Source organism: Aythya marila (genome assembly GCF_965140915.1).
Source record: "Aythya marila genome assembly, chromosome: 8".
NCBI classification, from domain to species: domain Eukaryota; kingdom Metazoa; phylum Chordata; class Aves; order Anseriformes; family Anatidae; genus Aythya; species Aythya marila.
The window spans coordinates 13,268,108-13,292,720 of NC_139049.1; the positions used below are offsets into that span (position 1 = coordinate 13,268,108).

The 24,613-nt window shown below is 41.4% G+C and overlaps 2 protein-coding genes across 16 annotated transcripts in view; one reads left to right on the forward strand and one right to left on the reverse strand.

The window, feature by feature from the left end:
- The window catches only part of RABGAP1L (RAB GTPase activating protein 1 like), a gene marked incomplete at its 5' end in the record, with an annotated part of 249,414 nt that extends 235,081 nt beyond the window's left edge, over positions 1–14,333 (reverse strand). For 2 of the 6 annotated variants that reach the window (XM_082766615.1, XM_082766625.1), the window contains one exon: positions 1,159–1,301. Of the gene's footprint in view, positions 1–739; positions 848–1,158; positions 1,302–1,384; positions 1,459–8,198; positions 8,255–10,186; positions 10,245–13,916; positions 14,024–14,145 lie in introns of those variants that run through there. The other 4 variants (XM_082766619.1, XM_082766621.1, XM_082766620.1 and 1 more) reach the window with 4 other exon arrangements.
- A 340-nt stretch (positions 14,334–14,673) lies between these two features.
- Positions 14,674–24,613, forward strand: part of RC3H1 (ring finger and CCCH-type domains 1) — a 62,483-nt gene continuing 52,543 nt past the window's right edge. For 5 of the 10 annotated variants that reach the window (XM_082766499.1, XM_082766501.1, XM_082766494.1 and 2 more), the window contains exon 1: positions 14,675–14,856. The gene's annotated coding sequence lies outside the window, so the exon portion shown is untranslated. Of the gene's footprint in view, positions 14,857–20,383; positions 20,438–24,613 lie in introns of those variants that run through there. The other 5 variants (XM_082766500.1, XM_082766497.1, XM_082766493.1 and 2 more) reach the window with 2 other exon arrangements.

Sequence of the window (24,613 nt, forward strand, 5' to 3'; positions counted from 1 at the left end):
TACAACAGCGAGTCAATTTGTGCTTCCTGTGTGTAACTGCAGCAGTAGTCCCTTCAAGCTTAGCCTGCCAACTAACCTCGCAAGTAGCACCATCAATACCACAAAACCCACACAAACAGCATTGCCTACAGTGCTACCTAGATGCAGGCAGAGCTTGCAGAACCTATCCCATACCCCCCATAAGCCTTCAGAAGACACGGCACATGATGACTTATGACAGTCACCTGGGATCCTCACCTACACCTTGAGGCTCAGTCAAACAAGGCTATGCTGCCTGCCCGAGCATGCAGGGAGATGGTGTCACTGAGAAGTCCCTTTGGGGACAGAAAAGCCAGCTGCCCTTCTGCAGAGCTCTGTCTGAAAAGTCACCAACAAGATCGTGGGAGTACAGCCTGACTGAGAAAGAGAGAAGCAATGCTTACCTAAGCAGGCTACTTCTTATTTCTTACCAGACCTGTTACTGTCTTCAAAAACCATAACGTTGCCATTTTACATCTTTTTTTCCACCCTCTCACAGAAAAGAAGGGATGTCCACTAGCACGCGGGTAGGAGACGCAGTAAGTTATTTACTCAAGGCAATCACAACCAAGCAGTCTTCACAGAGCTCGCAGAGTGACAGCAGGACCAAAGTACGCGCCACACTTCACAAACTTGCAGACAGGCAGAGCTGCCGAGCCCAGCTCATTCAGAGCGCCATACCCACTTCAGATGCTCTCAGCTGCTTTTTCAAGTACTTTACCTCAAGACAGGGATTTTTGTGCCAAGCCACGACCAGGGAGGGCCTAACTGTGGAAGGGAGCTGGTGAGAAGTAGAAGACGGAGGAAGAAAAGAACCACAGCAAGGTGGGTGAGCCCGAGCGACGCAGACGAGGCGGATTTAGGCCAGCAGCTCGCTGGCTCCTGGGAAGGGGCTCCCCTTGCCCTACGCGGGAGCAGGGCGGCAGCGCAGCGCTCCCGGCCCCGCACCAAGTTTCTCTCCCGGCTGCCCCCCTCCCACCTCCCCTTTCCTGGGGCCGGGGCGGCGGCTCGGAGGCAGCCCCGCGGTGCCGGGACGGCCGCCGGCCCCCGCTGCCCTCCCGCCCCCCGCCGCTTCCCCTCAGGGAGCCGCCCCCTCCCCTTCCCTCCCCGAGCCCCGCGGCGGCGGCGCCTCCCGCTTACCGCCCTGCGGCCCGTCCCAGCCCGCCTCCGCCTCAGGCCGCCTCCGGCCGCAGGGCAGCGGCAGCGGCAGGCCGGGCCGCCGGGGCTCGGCGGGGCTCAGCGGGCCGCGCAGCCGCCTCAGGGCCGAGCCAGCGCCGGCCACGTTCCGGCAGCGCCGCTTCCTTCCCCTCCTTCCCCGCTCTGCCCTCCCCTTCCCTCCCGTCCCCGCCCCGCTCCGAGCCGTTACCCGCCGCTACCGCCGCCCCCTCGGCGCCTCAGCGGCCCGGGTGCCCCCGGGGGCAGCGCGTCCCTCGCCTCGCCCGGCGGCCAGGAGCAGCGGCTCGGGCGCGGCCCGCCCACGGCAAAGACGTCGCCCTCCGGCCCCCGGGAAGCGGCGCGGCTCGCAGGGAGGCTGCTGAGCGCCCAGGGGCTCCGGTGATCCAGCTACGGCACGACAGGACCGGCGTGGGATAACCAAACTTTTCCGCCGGCGGATCCCAGCTGTGGGTTGTTTATCAGCAGTGTTTTTGTACGGCTAAATAAATATTTAATGTGTAAACGGTAAATAGACGTGTATGTTTAAGTAAATATCCGCAGTGTTTATGTGTAAATAATGAAAGGTTGTCCCGTTGCTTTCTTTTCTTTTGCCTTTTGTGTGAAACAAATTGCATTTAAATTAACCCCACAGCTTACGCAGCTCACTGGCGCCCTTTCCATGTCAGACAGGGAGCCTCGGAGCCTCGAGGAACATCAGGCCCCAGCACTAAACAACCGTCAGTGCCACCAACAGCGAGCCTGGGACAGGCAGACTGCCCTGCGGGCGCTGGGTGTACATGGGTGTCTTGTCGCCGGACAGCTGGGATGGACTGACAGCCGGGACGGACGGACAGACAGACAGCAGCACAGCAGGCAGCTGCACGACACAGGGCTGCAGCATGTCCCACTTCTGCTGCCTGCTGCAAGGCTGCGCTGCTGGGAACAGGGGAAAGGCTGAAGCACAACCACTTGCAGCAGCAGTAACGCCGAAGTGCAATTTTTAAATCTCTTTTTAAATCACTTTAAGAGTGCAGCTACTTAAAGTTGATATATCCAAGCATTTAATTCTCATGTAAGAAAAGCAGACACATTTTGAATATGCAAAAAGGCCCAGAGCTGGCTTATTTGTTACTCAGCCGTTTTGCATTGCGGTGCTGCAGCAAACTGCTCTCAAGGCTGGCAAAGCAAGCAGACGGGTGAGCATTCCCACAGAGCTATTTGGCCCGCTGTATGCGGGACTATTTGGTCAGTTGTGTGCATTATTAGTGTTTCTCTGTTGGTATTACTATTATGCACTCTTAGAGCTATCTGTCCTAGTTGTCTGCAGCTGGTGTAAAATAATCTTCAGACTGTTTTTATCGCACCACAGGGTTCAGATAAACCACAACAGTGTGAAGAATTAAGAAAGATTAAGGGGGAAGAATATTAGAGGAGAGGAACACGATTAAACAAATTAACTGTCATTATCCTCAGATGCGACACACTTCTGTGAGAATATGGGTAATAAACATGAAGAACTGAAAGTCATGTTTTTAATATTAATAAGTGTTAAAAAAAATCATCAAGAACACATCAAAAATAAATCATGGGATCTTGGCTTCAGCGAGGATTCCCATGCTATATCATCCACCCTTCTCATAAGAAGGCTAGAGGAACGTGGCCTATGTGAAACTTACATGACATGGTTAGAAAATGACACTCAGAAGTAACTCAGTTACAGTCAGAAGTAACTAGGTTATTTCTGAGTGTCATTTTGTAACCATGTCATGTAAGTTTCACATAGGTAAGTAACTGAGTTACTTCTGAGTGTCACATATTCTAAACCAGAAGTTGTGTCACACATTCAAAACCAGAAGTTTGTAGCATGTGAGATTTCCAAATATTTATGTCCTGAATCTCAAACTGCCTAATGTTACCTGGTGCCGTATGACAGAGAATATTTTTATTATCCTTGTGAAGGATATCCTGTTCAGGTGAGAGCTGCAAGCATTTTGGAAGACAGAACTGAACAAATCACGGCAAGTTGAAACAAAGTTCTAAAGTAAATAGGATGTAATTCCATGAGGCAAGAAACTTAAGTAGAGCTGGGAATAACTGACTGCAAAACTGTAAGCGGGAGACAAACTGGCTAAGTAGTTAATTTACAAAAAGAAGTCTTGGTTCAGAGCAGTTCACAAAAGAAAATGAGTCAACAGTGATTCAGGGTTGTAAAAAAAAACTGTGACGACTTTACTGGAAGAAAAAGACTGTCAAGCACAAGAAAAGTGAAGTAATGTTTCCACTCCACTGAGCTCAAAAAGGCTTTTAGTGAAGAAAAGTTCTCTGTTTTGGGCACCTCCTTCAATCAGGGAGAGTTCTGCGGAGAATGTGAAAAGCTACCAGAAGTCTGGAAAACCTGAGCGTGACTGAAAGAAGTTCAGATAGATACTTGAAAAGCCAGCAAAGACATATGAAATGTCCAGCCTGGGCAATATGAGAATTTGAAATGAAGAAAGCAGATTGTTTATGAGAAAAGTAAATACACACACCAGCTCAACTGTTTAGTAATGGAAATAACTTTTTGCTGCATAATAAACTCTCAGGCTAAAGCACTGATTATCACAAATAATCACCTGTAATGTCCTGAGAGGTATGAGAAAAACCCTGAAGACATAGAGCATCCACAAGCTGAGAAGAAAATCTTTTATTTTAAAATCCACTGAAGTAAAAAAAATAAAAATAAAAAAAATAAATCAATGCCAGGCCTCTCCTGTAGTATCCACTATGGGGAGCTGAAGGCTAATATTGCTGGACAGATGGTGATTAAGGAATCCAGCTGCATTCTAAATTGGAGCTATAAAGTCCATTTGCATTATTTTCACAACCTGAATGCTGCAAAGGTCACATATAAGTACTTGTTTTGACAGGAATGCCATTTAACCTTCTCTAAAGGATAATGGAGAGCCAAAGCCAAGGTCATCCAGCATTTGCCCAGAAGGGGCATTGCCAGCACCCGCTCCTGCCACCACTAGAGACTTGTCTGAATCAGAATCCAGGACACTATGAGGGACTGCCTGAAATGTCTGAAAATAGGCTCGAGGCAGGATTCCTATTCAGGAGGTAATCTATCTTATCCACGTAAATAATTGGAGGAAGTTACATAGTTTGGAACAAAACCAACAATTTTGGGGCAGGTAAGCTGGAAAAATATATTCTATTTTCAGATATACCTGTGTGTAACTTGTATGGACAGAACGGTTCCAGAAACTTTTGGTCTTTGTATGTGCTTTTGTATATTGTTTTAAACCAGAAGCTCAAAAATAAAAATAAAACCTTAAAGTGTTTAGAACTGATCCCGCCATGCTGTTTTTCCCACACAGCTAAGACCCTAGCATCATCACAGGGACACTGCCTCGGGTCTTTACAGTACCTCTGAGCACACTAGCCTAATATATTGATTTTATTGCTGGAACATGCTTTAGAACTCAGAAAACGGAGTGACTTCTTACACGTTTAGAACAGCACTGGAAATACTTAGGAACAGCTCATGAAGTGGCTTTTCTCCAGGGAGATTTGATACCCTTAAAACCATAGGGCTGGTGCCAAACATCACATGCCAGAGATAAAATCGAGTCAAATCCTCTTCAACAAGTAATTAATTAATATTTGAAGTTTATGGGAAATATTTCACAGTTTAAATACTTGTTGAGACTTTCTAGATACAAGATGTGTTAAAGATGTCCAACACATTGTCTAATTCTAATTAAACTTGACACAGCACTAAATAAACACACTGTTGAATTCTGTCCACATAACGAGGATCAGAATATAGACTATTTGTTTTATAATGTGATTGTTGGTTTCCTATATTTGGTAGTTCAATAGTACAGAAGTGAGTCTACAAGTTATTTCTGACAGAACAAATCAGTATGAATCTGACAGCATTTGGAACTTAAGAAGTAGCTTATTTTCAGCAGTAATTACGTGGCAGAAAATACAGAAAACATTGCTACCACTTTTAAGATGAAGATGTGGCCTTTGAACAGTTACAGATGTAGGCTGAATCCACAAACTTCACCTGTCTCAAAAAACAGCGTTACTCTATTTTACAGAGAATAAATTGATATACACTGCTTTTAATTAGAAGTGTAAAATTATTTTCATGAAATTAGAACATTAAAAAAGAACAGCAACCCTTTTGTTAACTACACACTTTTTAGAGCTGTAATCTGTACCCAAAGACATCCATATAACATCATGAACCTAAAAATCCTTTTGCTACCTATCAACATGTCCTGTGCCTGGCTGACGAGAAACAATGTCCCTGTCTCTCACCAGGCTCAGCAGAAGACTTTTCTAGCTGCAAGTTTCCTGATATGAGTAAGGTTTCACAGAATCATTAAGGTTGGAAAAGACCTTCAAGATCATCTGGTCCAACCATTAAGTTTTTCAAATAATTTTCTACTGTCTCACAGCCATTTGTAACAGTGTATGACCTTACACAGGAATGCAAGCACGAGGTCATTGTGCTAGAGTGACTGGGCTGTTAGTGGCCTTCCTGGTGCTGCTCTGTAACACCTGAATCAAGTGTCAGGTTCCAAATGGCCTTGCTAAACCAGGGGGCTCTACTAAATAACTGGTCAGTAGAATGAAGGGAGAAGCCTTTTTCCTTTTTGGGGATGGGAGATGGAATAGAATACATAACAAAGAAGCTGCCTCCTTCTGAGAAACGTAGGTTTGATAATGTAATTAGTATCAAGCTCAGATTTGGCAGAAGAGTGTTTTTTTTTAAAAAAAGGCTATTTTAACACATTAAGTACCTAGGAATAGAATTTTTACATGAACTGGGGCTGGAAAAACAGGTCACTTTCCTGCAAAAACTGACAAGGATTATATCCATTTTCAGAAGACCCATGGAGATAAAGCTGTGTCATGTAAGCTGTCACTTTACTGTGCATGTAATATAGATCCACTTGACAATAATATGTTTTACGGAAGTCTTATCGTCATGACATTTCATGCTTACATTAGATGCTGCTGAGTTAGAAGATCGCTATCTTGTTTAAGAAACAAAGTAAGCGCAAAGATGTGTGATAGGAAATGTTATCACCACATCACCAAGTGCTTTGCTGTTGATATATATGCACACAAAGAATATCCACAACTATTCGTATTATATAATCATACAAACATACACCCATACCCACATGAACATTGTGTGTATTACACACATTCTCTGATCTAAATATCTGTAACTGTTGCTACATCTATATACTCTTCTGCCTTTAAAGCCAAAGGTCTTATTTCCATAAATCCCCATCTGTTGATCTCATTCAAAAATGCAAGACGTGCCTAAAAGTTGCTGTAAAAATGTGCTTCTGAATCTTAACAGCAGAAAAGCTGATATAACTTCAGGCCCATCTGTGGTAAACCACAATTGGTAGGTTCCATTAGTGATGCCCTACAAAGGTGTAAGGACTAAGACAAAATGTCAGTCTTAACGGGGTACAAAATGACAGGGGGCAAAAAAGCTTCTGTATTGTCAGTGTGTCTCTGCTCATCAGCATATGTATCTAGTATGAGAATCCCTGACCTCCAAAGCAATCCCTTCATCTGAAAAGTTCAGAAGAATAGGAAAATCGGAGTGCGATTAACTGTTTTCTGAGGAAAATATCTATCAGTTGGTTGTTAACAAGATCTAATCCCTGAACAGACGGCTGAGCGGCAATGGCTATAGGATACAAGATTAACAGAGTACATATTTCCTTCATGTTGCAGAGAAAAAATGAAAAATGCAGAGCAACCCAGCACTTATAGTCTCAGGAAGTAGCAGATTCCTGTGACAAGACTTCCAAAAACTTGAGAAGCAATAATTTACCATGCTACGCTGCAGCTCAGTATTTGCTAATAATATCGTTTAAAATTACAGTTTATTTCTCAATGGTTTCTGTTTTTGTTGTTGTTTGTTTGGGTTTGTTGTTTGTTTTTTCTTTTAGCAGGTAAATGTAAAGGTAGATGGAGGGTCAGATTTTTAGAATTTTTATGTTGCATTCCAATGATTCTCCTTTAGATTTGTGAGCTTGAGAAGTACAATAAATACAAAGCAAGTTAATTGCCTCCTGACACTTGTGGGTTGTGGCTGTTAGATCTGATAAATCAGTGAATAGGTCTGTGTACACTCTCATGTGCTTTTCAATGTTTGACTCACCTATGTGGAGTAGAAACAGTTTTATCTTGTCTCTTTAATACACAAATAAGCATATATATGCATGTGCATTTCCTGTGGAAGAAAATCTAAGGAGAGGGACTTTTCTTGTGTATGAAAAAGAAGACACTCCTTTTTTTTATTGCAAAGCATTATGTGCTAATGGAAATGCTGATAAGAAAAGCTGCCGCTTAGGCGAGACAGTGATAAACTGCAGCATAAACAACCTTTCCATATCAAACTGCTGAAATGAAGTTCAACTACAGCCAAGTTATAAAAACTGCAATGACAGCAAGACGAGTCTCTCTTTCTTTCTTACTCCTAATTTCCAAGCAGACCCACTGGAACACCAGAAGTATTGGAGACAACTAGACTTGAGATACTGTGGCCTTATGTATGAGAATGAGAAACATACCTAACAGGCCAGAAAGAACGCTTCTCAAAATACTTTAACTTTGTTAACAGGCTAAAACTTTTACCCATGTTGTAGCCTTCTGGGTACCTCAATGAATATGAAATTAGTTTTCATTTATCTCCAATAAACTGAAGTCACTTATACTAAAATTATTTGAATGTCTTAAAAATGTATTTACAAGCCACATCTGTAATCACATTTGCAGAGTATTTTCCGATTCTTGCACTGTTGTTATTTTTTGTTTGTTTGTGTTTTTTGTTGTTGTTGTTTTGTTTTTTTCTTCATTTGGTTGTGTTTTTTTTTTTGTTGTTTTGTTCTGTAGCAATTATATCAGTAGTTTACTAGCCAAACCACAATTACTATTTCTTCCTGTCTAGTGATGTGAGCTAATTCCACTACTTAGTTACTATTGTTCAATCAACTCACGGATTCGCTTTGGTGAAATTTCTTTTTTCTTCTGTAAATGCCTCCTCCTTCACCTGCTGGAATTAAAGAAGAGTAGACAGCATCACTTGACACATCAGATTACTAACAATAAAAACAAATCATACTTGTGTGTTTCCTGCTCAAATTGAACTCCTAGGATGTTATGTAACAGTGTTTTACCAGTAATGAGAGAAAGAATAAAATGAAAATATTCTATTGAAAATAAATTTAAAAGCAGGGGAGGAAATTTGTAGCAAAGAGGTAGGGTTTTGTGTGTGATAGAATTTGCTTGTGAAAGTAGAATGCAATATGTAGACTCTGGTAAAAGAAGTACGGAAATAACCATACAGCTACAATCTCACAAAAACGATCTCAGCCTACCTAAAAAAAAATGACATGTTCCTTCTGAAAAAAAATATTTTTGTAATCTGTTTATCAAGCATGTGGTGTAGCTATATCTTACTAAATTTATAGTACTCTTTTCAAGAAACAGTGAGGGATGATATATTATTTCCCCCTGCAATTACCTGAAAAAACATACTTTTAAAAAAGTGCTAGAATTGAGATCTGAAAAAGTAGAAGCTACTAGATATCCACAGTAGCTAAATGATAATAATAATCCAAATTTATGTATTCATTCATGTGTTAAAATTAGCTAAAGCTTGTTTCCTCCTTTACTTTTATTTTCCTACAACAACTGATAGTCATGATTGCTGGAAGATGCACTGGGGAAGTCCTGTATCAGATGTTCTTAAAGCAAACCAGTACAAAACTTGAGTCTTTACATGGGACACAAAGCAAGGATAACTCCTGGAATAGGCAGCATGTTTTATTTTACTGCAGAAATGTCATGCCACCATGGAGAATTAAGACAGTCCCACTTTTTACTTGTACTCTAACTTGGAAATTTGATTGGAAAAATTACTCAGACAGCAGTTTAGTCATAATGCAATTACTGTAATTTGCATAGGTGTGGAGGATGTAGTGAGGTCTAGTGGTTGGAACAGGAGACCAGACCGTGAGATCTGGGTTTTATTCCACATCTTGCCACTGCTTGTGATGTGAACCTGAGCAGTTACTTAACCTCTATAGCTTCCCCTTCAAAGTGAGAGTAAGGCTGTGGTTTTACGTGCAGCTAAACAAACACATTGACTTGCTGTAGAAAAACCGTGCTGACTGTATCATCCTACTCGTCTTTCATTTTCCCCCCAGTTTTACAGAACATGAGGAAGCTGCCAGAAAGGAACAAAAATAATGTGGCTACTTTAGGTGGTTCTTGGTTTTATACATGAGATGGAATTCTTATAAAATGTTATTTTCTTAATTTTCATCATCACAACTCATGTTGTTTTCCTGAAACCAGTGAAAGGCTGTTGCAGGCTGCAATGCAACAACTTTATGAAGGAAGAAAAGATAAATTTCAACAGAAGTACTAGGGAGGAAGGGAAGGAAAGGCTTGTGCTTCTGTTTTTTGTTGAGACAGAGAGAAAAGGAACTAAATCAAGGAACTAAAATGCAAGATAAAGAGGTGGCAGCATATGGCACTTGGCACATAGGACTCCTGGCTCTCCCTGGGGGATTCAGAAGCCAAACAGATGGTTATTTCAGCAGAGGGCACCAGAACAACAAATACATTGTAGTGCCTTTGACTTGCTCTGCCCAGTGAACATTAAATCTCTGATATCCCCACAGCCTCAGAGTGGGTCTGTGTTCTTGTCATGTTGTTACTTCTTATATTTTATAATGCTTCAAGGTGTTTTTTTTTTTTTCCCTTATGCCTAGAAAGAAATGTTGCTGAATGACACTCGAAGCTGTGGGATCAAAGCAAACAAGGCAATGGCATGTAAGCAAAAAGGAGTACCATGAGCATCTGTGCCACTCACTATGAAGTGATCCCTGTCAGTGGGACAGGGAGGCTAATGAGATGGTACCTCTAATGAGAAATCAGAGTGGAACCTCTAATGAGAAATCAGAGGGAATTTTCTTACCTTCCTCGTTCCTTCTTTTCCTTCATACTGGAAATGTTATTTTTTCATTCCTAGTAGTCTGAAAATGCAAATGTGAACTGCATTGATATTCTGCAAATCTATTTTGCATACCATCAAGTAACTGTAGTTACTTTGTAGTTACTAAGCTTTACAATTTTTTAAAGAAATCTGATAACAGTTGCTGAGTTACATACTATTATCTTGCTTGTATGAATTGAGTGATTGAAAGTGAAAGTACATTCATGGAATTACTTTTCATCTTACACTTGTGCCTTTCACATCCCATTACATCATTAAGACTTCTGTTGTATAAATTAAATCTAAACTTCGTATGTTATGGTTTAGATACTGAGCTAAAAAGTGCTAAAGATTTTCTTTTTTATTTTGTTTTACATCACAAATGCAATAATTTTGGATGTGTGATTTTTTTTATTTCTACAGCAATGACGTTTTTTAATGATTGCAGCCCTTTGGGAAAATATTTAAATCTTGCCTTTCATTTTGATATCACAGGTTTCAAAATGAGAAATTTTCCATTATTATCAGCTTTAGTGGTCATGTAGATAACTGAAATAGCAAACTGAAACACTGCCAACGCATTAAAAGTCTTTCTTTTTACGAAGACAGCTATTGTATTACTGCATTGAAGCTTATATGGAAACAGTAATACAAAAATTGAATAATCAAAATGATACCACCTGACAGCTGCACTGATATTTTACCTTTTTCCTTTCGGTAATACACTCTAATGGAGGGATACATTTTGAATGTATAATCTGAAGGTTACTAGGTTGTCCACAAATATAACATCCTAGAATTGTGCCTACATTAGCACCTCTTTGGTGAGGAAAAAAAAAAAGTCATGGAAAATTGACACATGTCGTTCTATAATCTAAACTAATTCCTGTGGATTTTTCAGGACAATAAAGAACAATTTGAATAATTAGAGATAAATGACAGCAGAATTAATAACAAGCTGCAATGAGATATGAAAACAGTAATCCTAAAAGCAAATGTTTTGTGTTTCATATGTGAAAGCAGTGTATCATGAAGGAAGAAATGCGGGATAACTGCAGAGGGTAGACATTAAAATAATCTAGCTATTTAGTGAGATCAGTTCTTGAAAAAAAGAGGGAACAATCGCATCTACAAATTTCTGAATGTTTTAAATTCAGAATTAAGAATAATCAGCTAGAAAAGCGTTAATCAGATGAAGTTCTAAAATGGGTTTTGAAATTTAGAGCATGCATGCATCTTTGCATGGTCATAGTTACATAGGTCATTCCAGATCGCACTTCTCTAAATGATGCAGTACTGTGGTAAACTGTGCTGTAATACTGAAAATTGTTGTTAGCAAGTAAATACTGGATAGAATTTACTAAGTGGTCATAGAATTAAATGCTATGGCAAACATAAGCTACCTGAAAATGAAAACCTTTCAATAAACAGGAACCATATATAGGAACTGACTATAAGAAGTGGTAAGGTCTCCAGACTGGAGTATTAAAAACTCGACTGAAGAAAACACCGGGATGATATGATGTGCAGTGTACAACCACTTGATATACACTAGGAAGTAAGAGGATGTCCTGAGGCCTTGACCATTTATAGTTTCTGTAACTTTAAACAAAGGTTGCAGTGAACACCTAGCATTTTAGTTCCTCGTGCTGGCTTCTGTGTCTGAACAGGATACTAATAACTTCAGTAAGGTTCACATTTCTAGTGTAACATTTAGGAAAGCAGGCTGCAAAAGATGACAAATGCTGGTTCAAAATTTTCTGTGTTATGTAAAGTTTTAAATTAGAGTAAAAGGATGAAGCGGATATTTAAACTGATCTAGGATAATATGCAGTGATATCACTTCTTGATTAGTTCACAAGAAGAAGGACTAATTAGATATGAATATGATGATTCTGTTGTTGTTTTTTTTTAATAAACCATGCTGTGATTTGCCAATTGGTTATATGAAAGACTATACTTCAAGACAAAGACTCTTACATAATTTATACGGTCATTAGGAATAAGTGATCTCAATGTTTCATTTGGGCATTGTAGGAAGTATTTGTATGCCAACATAATGGTAAAAATGTAATAACACACTAACCTGTGGTCATCTCCAGCTTCTGAATCTGGTAAACTTTGGTACTCTCAATTAAATCATTTATTAAGATATTTAATTTTGTAACAATGGTACTAAAGGTTCTGATGCTTGCAAACATCCCTTTAGATTTGTTTAAGTCATTTGTTAAGCTCTTTGATATAACAAGAGAACAGCCATAATGCTTAAGACTCACACTTCCATGTTAAACTGTCAAAGTTGCACTTCTGTTTGTAATTCACACTAACTCATTATTGCTGAAGGAAGGGTCCAATTCACAAAGCTGTCTCAATTCTCTAGCCAACAGAGGAAAACAGGCCAAGGAACATCGCTAATGGGTAATTTAGAACACACAACTTAGAACCTAGGTTGCAATTTCATTTAGAATTGAGTCTAGCTAATTTAAAGGTGGTCTTTGGAAAGATCTTAATCTTCTCTGTTCATAAAACCTCAAATGCCTGTGACTATGGCAAGAAAACTTTGTTTTCAGAAACTAAAGTTGTTCTTAATATTATTTTATTCAAGCACCGATCCTTGAAAAACGTTAAGCTTAACTGTTTTGGTGAAAGTCTGTCATAGACAATTTCTTTTTTAAAAGTGACAGAATTCATGTTTAGCTACCATCACCACAGTTCTTGTAAAATTAATGTGAAAATCACAGCAGTCTGCAATCAATACAAAAGCCAGAAATGTGAGCTGAATACTAAATTCTACCATGTAAATTTTACCTTTTGTCTAGGAATCTAGCTCTGCTAATTGTTTCCGGGTTTGTGTCTGCATGTCATGATCCAGCTTCCTTTTGCAGGTTGCTGTCTCAAGACCCTGGCTCTGGGCCTGGTTATTTCCGACCTGACATTGCATCGTTTCAATGGTGTCTCAAGGTCATGCAGTCCTCTGCAGCTGGGATGTTGAACTGATAATGCAGCGCATGCTCCCTACAGTAGGGTAAAGCCTTTAGAAATGCAGTGATTCCACACACAGTATCCTGCACAGGCCTTCACTTTGGGTTAGCACATCAAAGCCTTTCATAAAAGGGGAATGAGAGGGAAAAAAAATCAGGATGAGATTACGTAACACCTTATAGAAAGGGCAAAGCATAGAATTAGCTATTAGTGGTTTTTATAGCACTGAATTTTCTTAAGTAACAAGGTGCAAGAGAAGCCATACAAAACAAATCATGTGCCAAGCTTTGCCTCTGACTGATGTTACTTCACCTGGGTGCTGGTGCCAGAGAGCCCACTACAGACATTTAGGCCTCCTGCTAGGCACAGACATAATAACATATCTGGGGAACAGGATGGGACCATTGAACCCAGTATTTGTTATCAAAACAAAATTTTGTTTTGTCATTTTGTTGGCAAAATTCCTTAGCATCTTATATATCAGTTCATGTTTTCTTCAAACGTGAATCAAATTGATGCTACCTTGAAATATCCCGATGTCAGTTTCAAAATGCTTTGAGAACTAAATAGCAATCCGTATGTGCTAACTCAGTGCAGCAAGTTGTCATGAATATATGGAAAAATCCTTCAAGACTTCATTTCAAAACTTCTTAAGTAGACGAAATGTAGAAACATAGTTCCAGATAGTACGTGATGCAGTAGGGCTTGCTGGGTCCCCATCACCTCTTACCTTTATATTTGTTGAGGATGATGATGAAACAAATGTATCCTGCAGCAAAGCAAGCTAAGGAAGGACCTTCTTCAGCAGCAAGCCAAGCTCTGCGCCTTCCAGGGGGCCTGGTGAATAAAGAAATGAGGCCTCTGAACTGCACGGATACGCAGGATGGGGAGCAGCATTAATTTCCCCACACACACACATGCAAACGCACACACACCACCCTTTAAAGTAAGAAACCAACCCCAAACTCTAAGGTTTGGTGGCGTGAGGCAGTCCCGGGGGGCAGAGCAGGGCAGAGCAGCGCGCCCCGCTGAGGCAGGGCTCCCTCGGCTGCGGGCGCTGAGGTAAAATGGCGGGCTGCGGGGGGCTGCGGGACCGCACCCGGCTCCTCGGGACACACGTAACGTAACCGAGAGCTACAACCTCGGCCCTACAGCCTCGCTGCAGCCGCGGTGAACGCTAGGGAGGAGGAAACAAGGTGGATGAAAGAAGGAAAAAAAAAAGCTACAACAACCCAAAAGGCACGAAGGGGAGAGGGGAGCGCCTCCTGCTCCTGACAGGAACTCGCGATGCCCGCCCCGCGGCGGGTGACAGCACCCCCGCCCGGCAGCGCCGGCCCCTCGCCCCGCAGGGCTGTCCCCGGGCTCCAGCCCGTGACTCGGCTCTTTCTGCCGGTTCCTCCCCACCTGCCGGGGGGGGGCCGGGCGCAGGAAGGGGCGGGCGGCAGCGGCGAGGCGGTGCGGGCAGGCAGGCGAGGCGGAGCGGAGCGGAGCGGGGAGGCAGCCGACGCACAAGATGGCCGCTGCTGCAGCGGCGGTGGCGGCGGGGCGACGGGAGGCGGCGGCGGCGCCCCGGAGCCAGTGGGTGCTGGAGGCGCAGGACGCTGCGGCCACCCCCGTGTGCCGCAGCTGAGGGGGCCGGTGGCCGCTGCGGGGGGAGCCCGGCCCGTGTGGTGAGTGCGCTGCTTCCCCGGAGGGGAACGGAGCCGGGGGTGCGGGGAACAATGGGGTGAGGGCGAGAGGGCTGCGCCCCCGTCCCAGAGAGGGGTCGAGGCGGAGGGGTGGGGGCTGTGCTTGGCGCTGGGGCCCCTGCTGCTGCTGCTGCTCGCCTCGCTAGGCCTCGGGCTTCTGCCGGGCTCGATTTCTGAGCGCCCCGGGGAGGGAGCTGCTGAGGCCGGCGGAGGCAAAGGGGGGCGGGGAGGGCCCAGCGGTTGGGCCCGGCCGGGTGGGGGCGAAGCAGCATTGCCTCAGGCTACGGCGGGGGAGCGACAGGCGGCTTTTGTGCGCGGCCTGCGCCTGCTGCTGTTTTTCCAGGGGCCGTGTGTGCCTGGAAAGAAGAGAAAAGCAAATCCCCGCACGGTTCAACCAGCACCAGGCGCAGCAGCAGCAGCAGAGGGAAGGCCGGAGCCCCCTTCTCCGCGCCGCCCTCCCCCCGCCGGTTGTCGCCCTTTTGTCTGTGGCGCCTGAGGGAAGAGCGAGGTGGCCCCGGCCGTGACAGAACATAACAGAAACTCCGCTCGCTTTCACTAGTTTTTGGCGTTATTTTAGCTGTCGGATGACAGGGCGAGGATAGGTAAGGTTTCGTGCCGGGAGTGCGGCATTGGCACAGCCGCGTTTTAATGTGTTTTGGTGGTTGGGAATGCCCTGGTGTCGGTTTTTGTCCTCAAAAGCCATTGTGGAGTCTGTGCCATTTTATGAAGAGCAAACCGATGTGCTTATTTTTTCCTCAGAAGTGGGAATATTTAATTTTCTCCACACGGATGTATGTCTTTTACCTAAGAATAGCTCTCTTACTTTTAATTTTTGGTCAAGTATGACTGAAAAATCTTCTGCCCCTCCCTCCCCACATAGTAGGTACTGTTTTCACTGTGGTTTTTATTATACTGAAAATGGCCAAGTAAAAAATGATTCAAATAATCAAAAGGGACAAGGCAACCTCGGCTGTAGCGGAGCTGCTTTAATCACTGTAACTGTTTCAGCAGTGCTATCTTTTAATGATCCTGCTTGTAAGAGAAATGCCACTGTTAAGTTCTTTGTTTATGCTCTACTCTCGTTATATACCTACACAGAATTGTTAGGCAACTCTCGGATACTACAAGACGGAAATGTGCATTCCTAAACTTTTTATTTTTATTTTTTTTTACCCCTTTAGTTTTACGAGGGTAGCAGGGTTGGTGCTCTATCAACTGTAAATATCTCTATTTTCTATATCTCTATTTGGAGTCCATGAAGCTAATAGGAGCCTTCCTGGTTGTACAAGTAGCCTGGTGTTCTTAGGAAAAGTGTGCGCATCACTGGCAGTTTCTAAGCTTCACCAGTAGACCCATGGACCATGGCTTTCTTTCATCTGTTAATACCTAATGTGGATATGAACTTATGGTTTCCACTAACATAAATAGAGACAGACTTTATCAGTAAGGCACGTTTCTTTTTCTCTGCAGCTGCTTATAGCTTTACCTTCCTGTCCTAGAAAAGGTTCTGTCAAAGCAGACAGCTTGATGGGTTGGGTTGAGGGAGGTTTGGAAATGCAGGTGCTGTCAACATACTCTGTTTTGACAACCGGAATCTTGAGTGCCATGCTCATCTGTCACTTTTGTGCAGCATTAATGTTAATGGAGATGGGTGGGAAGTTGTTTGTATGTTTTCTGGGTTTTGTGAGTGTTGCATCCAAATTATTTTAGTTTAAAACAAAAATATTCTGGAGACTTGTAATATTATTGTATGCTGTTAAGAATTTTAAAATCTAATGTTCCGATGAACAGGTGAATGTATGAGTCCAGTAATTGCATTCAGTAATATGTCAAGATTTAATATAAGAGCATCTTAGGACACATATTGCTATATAATACTACTTGGTCATGTTAAAGCAGATGACAGAAATGAACAGGATTGTTTTTAGAAACCTCTGCCAGTGATTGACCAGCAATCTGGGTGGAAACCTTTGTCTATCTTGTTCAATTAAGCACTGCAGATGCTAAGATTCAATGAGCAAGTATATTAAAAAATATTGACCTAAATTATTTATATTTAATTCAGAGGTCTTGCAGGTGATGATAGTGATCACCTCTGGTGATGGTGAAGTGTGATATCCAACTTCACCATCATCTAGTGTCTGTATCTCCTAACTAACCACTGCGGTAAAAGGGTGTCTGATACTTAAAAACAGGAAATTGACCTTTCCTGTTTTGTACTATTTAATAATATGAAAGATAATTACCTTTTTTACTCCACCTGAGAAATCATATAGCTTACACGCTGGATACCTGGAAAAAATATTTCATCCCTGTGGAAGAACTTGTGAAGTTGTAGCTTTCAAATAACATGAAGTGTAAAACTGCACGAAAAGGAAAGTGCTCATCTGCATTTAGACTCAAACATGCATCCCCAGTGTCTCAAAATAGCTATGCAGCAGACTGCCGCAGCTGTACAATACCTTTTAAGCAGACAATCCTTTGTAGAACTTGCAAAGTCCATGCATCATGTAAAATTCTTTTCCCCATTAGATTCACTGAATAATCTGACAGATAAAACTGTGTGGTTTTGCTCCCCAGTAAGTTGGAGAATAGTTGTTTGCTGGAGCATACCAAGTAATATGGTCTGCTAGGCCAAAAAAGAAATCTGGCTCAAAGTACGTGAGAGATAAGCCACGGGAGAATTTGTACTTTGAAGTTAATGCCTTGGACTGCACTTGGTAATGAATATGCAGCTATTATCATACCGAATAAATATATAATGTGTTTCTGTTTTGAAAGGTTATTATATAAACAGTCAGCACCAGCTGAAATTGGTGTGACCTTCAAGGTTACTTCAGTGTAGGCTATATTACAGTAAAGCAATCTGAAGTCTTACAGACTCACGATAACTGAAAAGGAAAACCACAAATATTTACTCTTGTTACTTTCCTCTCTGTACGTAGATATTGGGTGCAGTTCCCATCACTTACTTCGGTCACTTGTTTTTCTCAAGAAGTACTTCTGATGACATTATCTTGCATCGGTTTCATTTTCTTCATTACCGGTACGGTAAAAGCTGCAATGGTATTAGATTTCAAAGACCTATATGATTTCTAATGCTTTTTTTTATTTGTGGAAATACGTAACTGGGAAGAAGGTGAAGCCCTATTAGGTTGTTAAAATAGTCCTTCTGACATAAAACGCTGTCTGGTTAGAGTGTTTTTGGAAATAACTTTCCTGTTACTGCATGATAACAACTCGTTGTGTGGTACCAGGTGAAGGGGGAACTAGCTCTTCTGATTGAAATATCAAGATTCCTAGATCTTTTGCTGGAAGTTTGTGTGGCCAGGAGCAATACCAGTAGTACAGTGCTCTGTGCTGGAATTGTTAGATAAATGTTTTGTGCAAGATTTATTTATTTATTTTTCCCAGGAGGTTCGTCTTTAATGTAGTTTGAAAGAAGGTGTGTACGTGTGGTCTGGCAGGTGCAAATGGCTTGTTATGTACATCAGCAACATGTTACAGAAATGTTACGCAGGCAGACTTGGAATAATTTGCAGTAAGACTGGCAGAATAACAAGAGCAGGTTACCATTGAGAAGGTAGCTCTTGGCTCTGGGCCAAGCTTTAACTTGTTGTGAGCAAGAGACTGATGCCTTATTTAGATGAGAAATGTCACCTCATCTGGTTAGCAGCACTTCCTGAGCACCAACCATTGACATTTGAAAAATCTAAAGACTTGAATTCACACAGATAAAGGACCTAGACATCCTTTGCAGATTTCTACATGGAAGCTATTACTCAGCATACTCTTCTTGGAAAAAAGAAAACAGGATCTTAGGAAGCATAAAGGCTACATGTAGAAAAACAAAAAATCTGTGTCACTTGATTGTGTGCCTTTACCTACGCTATTTTGTACAATGTTACCTATATGATTAAAAAAGAGGAATTAATGGGAACGTAGAAAAAATCTTCACCTGAGAGGTGGTTGGGAGGAAGATGACAGGAATTAAGGGAAGAGGATTGTTTTGACAATTAAATACATTTTTTTCCTGTTTTGCAATATAAGAAATGGAAGATACCCAGTGAAACTGAGGAGTATTGCAAGTGTAGCAGAAGGAAAGGAACCAATCTTTCCTTTGCTTCACACAGATAGTGGCACTCTGGTTGCTCTGTATTTTGAGACAGTGCAGTAAAGGGTGTTTGCTTCAGTGATGGGTAATACAGTGGTAAGGCGAGTTGAATTCAGCATTCCAGAAGCTGCAGGGTTTATTGACAATTATTCATCCCAACCTCTATGTCACTAAAATAGCCATAAGTGACAACATTCTTGCTATACAGAGCCATCCCACCACTGATTCCTTGCAAAAAAATCTTGCGAAATCAGTGTGGGTTTTTTTTGTAATTCTTCTCAGAAAGCACCATTCGTCAATTACACAAATGTTTAGAACTACAATGGGGTGCACGTTGTGTTAATCTGGGACTTCTGTGCTATGATTGCACTTCGGCTGCAAGCCTGCTGAAGAAACAAAGCATGTGGAATAGCTGTAGTAACTGAAATCCATGCTGCTCTGGGAGGTTCCTGATTCCTTTTGGTTTGTTTATTGTTTTAACGAAGCCTGGTTACTCTCATCCCTTCACTATTCTGTTTAAGTATGTGTTTTTAAAATCATGCTTTTTAACTACTGTTTAAAAGCAGGCAGTTAGGTTTAACATATGATCCAGGCATTCCAAGTATCGTTTTTCAGAACGCTTCCCTGTTTACCAAACCCTGTCAGGACAAGCTTTGAAGGTTGAGGTCTGGTTGTTTTAAAATTTGTTGTTCGTTACAAACTTCTGGTTGATCAGCTGATGAAACAATAGTGCTGTTAGCCTGGTTCTAAAGGCCTTCTCAGAATTTCCTCTTCAAGTCATTTATAGCAATTACTTCAGTTAAAATGGTGAACAAGCTGGAAGGTTTTTCAATTAAAACTTCTAACTTCCCTTCTGTTTTGAAAGGAAACTTCTGGTAGAGAAGCAGGAATCCTGTCTGTTTAGTATGCACTGAAGGTCTTCAGGGACCTGCAAGCTAATTATTTTTGATAAATTGTTGCAGGCAGTGTTGGTCTCCAACTCAAATTTAAGAGCTGTCTTTTGAGGCAAAAGGAGTCAGGTTCAGGGGAGGTATTGCAATGAGAATGAATTGAAATTCATGCTGAGGGGGGTGGTTTTAATTACCCACTTATTAGTAAACCAGCTTCTTTGGAACACTCCCACTGTTCAGTAGCATTTTACATTCTCTGTGCTTTGTTTTTAGAGTAAACGTTATTCATACTGACTTAATCCTCTTCAGTTGTTTGTAGCAGTTGTATGTGAATCAGTAACTCTTCCATGTTTTACTACAATGATTGTGTAATATAAATGCCTTCTTTCCTGCAAAAATGAGAATTAAATACAACTTTTAACTACTGGCTCCTGCTTGTCTTGTAAGTCACATGTTTTTTGCTTGTTCTTTTTTTTTCCCCTTCCTTTTGTTATCAGTTTGGAATGGAAGTTCTTCAGGTACTATTTGACATTTGGAACTGTACAAACAAATGAAAGTGGTGAGTTCCTTCAGTGTTTGTATCTGTTGCATCTGGTAATCACAGCACAGCAAGGCTAAAGTGGTTTGTATCTAAAAAAAAAAACAAACAAACAAAAACAAAACAACAACAACAACAAAAAAAAGACCTTGGAAATTATCAGCCAATTTAAAAGAAATAGAAAGTGAGTTTGATTAGCTTACATGGCACTCTGAACTTGTGACATGCTGTGTAAACATTATTTTATGACCATTCCTAACTCTGGCAGTTATGATCAGACCTAATGATGAGTAAATCTCATGTTTCAGGGTGTAGGCTGTTCTCTGAGAGACTCAGTAGAAGCCCTCTCTTTACAAGTGAACATCATGTTAATGAAACTTTGAAAATATCTGTTTGTGCTCATGAGTCCAGTGAAGCAATCGTCTCTGTTTGAGATGGTTTGTATTTCAGCCTGTTTTACAAAATCAAGCCTGAATTTTGTGCCACAGTCAGGTGTTCTGGGTGTTTTGTGGAACTATGAAAGAGCAAAATGTCCTGCTTCACAGAGGAGGTATAGAAGAAAGAGCAGTGTGTAACGTGCTGGGAAGCAAGTCTCAACCTCCCCCTCCTTACATAGAACACCTGCACAGTACTTGTGGTGTGCGTTCTAGCTGACTTAGGGCTTGAAGAGGTAGGCATTTTTTGAGCTCTCCTAGAGCAACTAAAAAGTCCTTTACGTGGCAGTTGAGTGATTTATTTTTTTTCTTTTTAAGACTTGTCTGGCGAACTCAGGTGTTCTCAAGTAACATACCAAATTGACAAAGTACTGTGTTGTAAACAACAGAAACAATCAAATTCAAAAGATCGTGATTAAATAGTTGTTCCTTACAACAACATAGGTGAACAATGACAGTTTCAATATTAATAACTATTGTGTGGTTAGATGTTAACATTCAAAAATATTTATATTTTTTGAAAGCTAGAAAATGACCAGCTTGTACTCAGCAGCTTTTATTCAGCAGTTCCAAAAGAACACGAATTCTTAGCTTTACTTGCTTTGTAAAGGGAACGTGGATTTTGTCTCAAGAATAGATCAGGACAAAAACAAAAATGATAAAGAACAAATGAAAGAAAATATCACTTTCCCATGTGTCTTTTCAGACTTCAAATGACTTTATTATAAGGGTCTTTGCTTGTGTGCTACAATGCTCTGGTTTTTGCGGGTTATTTTCTCCTCAATGCATTGATGTCTTTAATGATCTTTCTGTGGTATTAGCTACTTTTCTTCTAAGTATTCTGTTGGGTTGGTTTGTTTGTTTTTTTTAAAAGCTTTGTTCTGATCTGAGCCACTATTCAATTCATCTAGATAAGGTAACAGAGATGGCATATTGCTTATTAATTTTGTTGCTTTGATAATCCAGGATGGGCTGCTTGGGTAATGGAGCGGCTGTGGGACTCTTTGTTCTTGGACTTTGCTGTCAACTCTCAAAATGTCACTGCTTCCTCTGGAACTGATGAGAAGTTTGGAAGCATTGTTCGTGGCACACTCCCTCGTGACTACTTTGGCTGTTGCTGTAAATTTGAAAGATAAAAATAAGTTAGGTTAAACTGGCTTGTTGAAATGGATTGGTAAGTTAAACCAGAGGCTGCAATTCAGGCTGTCCTTCCTGTTTATGAGTCATTCTCCTGTTTAATTGCGTGAAAAGGCCTCCTGTAGAATTAATTAAAGGAGAGATCTTAGTAGTGCTGCAAAAACCTTGCAGTTTAGTTAAAATGGTGATTTATTTTTTTAATTTTTATCTTCTTTGTTTAACGGCTCAGGCCTTAAAAATGGAAGCCTGGATACTGTGACTTCTTTGTAGGTGATGTGTGCAACAAGTAGAAGGAAAATGTTATCAGGAAAGTGAGAATTCCTTTTTTAAACTTTCTTTGGTTGGAAAAGTCCAGGCTATTAATCCTTTAAATTTAAACTTCGGTTGGAATAATCCAGACTATTTTAAATGACTGCTTCGTAGCCAGCAGTTGTTGGACTCTACAGAAAAGTGTGAGCCATCAGGGATGTTTTCTGATGTTGCTAATGCTTGTGTGCGTTGTTAGTTTCTTGTATTTGTGTTCACGTGACTGCTGTCTGAAGGCATGGCTTGTACAATACCTTTTGTATGCTGCTTAGCTATTGTGTTGTACTTTGCAAAGAGCCTTTTCCTGACTTGCAGACAGCTTACTACATGTTTTCCTCTGTTTTTCTCTTCTGAATCATCTATTCCGTTTGTCAGGTTTAAGGATGTGTTTGTGTCGAGGAGCTGCAAAGAGATGAATAACATATCTCATGTTCATAATTGTGCCTTAGTGCAGAAGAATGGTGCTGTGGACAATGCTCTCTGAAACACTTGACCAGAAAGCAAAAAGGCGTGGTTCAGTTGGTACTTCTCAAGTTAAGGACTTGCAGTAAGTCACCTTTGGTTGCCTGAGTGAATTTGGAGAATGGCATTTTTGTTTTGGCTTTGTTGTTTCAGAGCTGCTGATAAAGTCTGACTGGGTTAGAATAAGAGAGCTCTCGTAGGGGAAGCTTGGCAGCTTTGTGGCCACAAATGAAAACACATTCCATAGGTTATACTTGTACGAGATGTATCCTCTTTTTCCTATTACCAGAGCTGTTGAGACTTATTCTCTCTCGAAGCACTGTAATTTTTGCAGAGTATGTTCCAGAGGGGTGGGGGAACGCTTGGCAACACTTTCACGTCTCCTTAACGTGTGATGTTCTGTCTCAGTTCTATAGCATTTGCAAAAAGGAATGAATAAAAACAGGACTATTCAGATGGCATTAAAAAGGGCAAGCTACCTTAAGTGTGTTTTTTTTAGCTATTTTTTTCTGTACCAGGTGTGTCAGAAACAAACCAGTTGGATTATTCTACATTAAGCATCAATGTCTCTGCGTTGCAACTAATAGAAACTAAGTATTCCCCCACCCTGTTTTCAAAGCCTGAGCGAGGATTTCCATGGCTTTAGCAAGCAGAAATCTGTAGTTAGCATTTCAGTCACTCCTTTCTCAGTGGAACTTCTCGGTCAAATGTTTCTAACAAAATTGCACACAAGGACTGGGCGGGGATGTCTCTGGGTGTGTTTCTAAGGAGGAATTACATGGTCACAGCCATTTTTATGTGGGTTTTTAGCTTTGCTAGACCAGTTCAGAATAGAATAACTTGATCACTGTCAAGCTGAAGCTTGGGTATGATTTAGATGATTTCAGGACATACGTGGAAGAAGGCACCCACAGGAGTAAATGGTAAAGTAAATTGCATGCGTTGGTATTTGAGGACGTAATGGCGTGGCTATCGCGTTAGGCACTGCACGATGAGAGCGGGGTGTGGTGTTGGTATTACTCACTAGGCATTAAAATGATCACATGCATAGTTTCTCTTATGTAAAATCTGAAGAAAAAAATACGTACCATTGTGTTTGCCTTTGAGTAATGTATGCATTCACCTGCAAAATAAAAATGGTAGTTGTCTTGTCCCACTGCCCTTTCCCAGGAGAGGGGAAGAAAAAACCCTCAGACCAGTTCATGTGACAGCAATGGGGAGCCTTAAGGAAGGGGAAGTGAGTGACAGCAATCCTTTCCTCCAAGCCCAGCTGATAAGTCCTGAAATTGCATTAATGAATTAGTGTAGCTTTTGAGAAGTGGGAATAAAATCAGTCAGGTTGCTGCAGTGGGCTGATATATGAGCTGTCACTATGGAATGAAAATTGTCAGTAAGCCTGTGAAAATCCAATGACTGCAGTATGCTAATAAATACATTTAAATGCTTTGTTCCTGTTAGGCTTGGTATATCAAAGAAAATAATTCTCAGACCAACTGCAAGGGCTTCACAGTAGTTTTGTTTTATGGATTTTGAGAATTTTCCTTTGGATTGTTTGTCTTTTGGTTTTAGCTTACAGTCATAGCTTTTATTCCCAAGCCACTAAAGAGGCATTGGTATAAAGAGGCGTTGACGACACAGGTGGTAAGATGGTTTCGATGTCTGGTTTTCCCTTCTTCTGCCTTACAATATATTTAGATACCTGCTGTCTAACTGGGGCCTTACACAGCACAGGACAGAGGGTTTAAATGATCTACTCATGCAAATACTGTCAGTGTGAGGCTTACTTAGTGCTTACTCTGTCTTGGTTTGCAGCAAAGGAAGTGTGATTGGCAGCTAAACGCATGCGCTCCATTTTAAG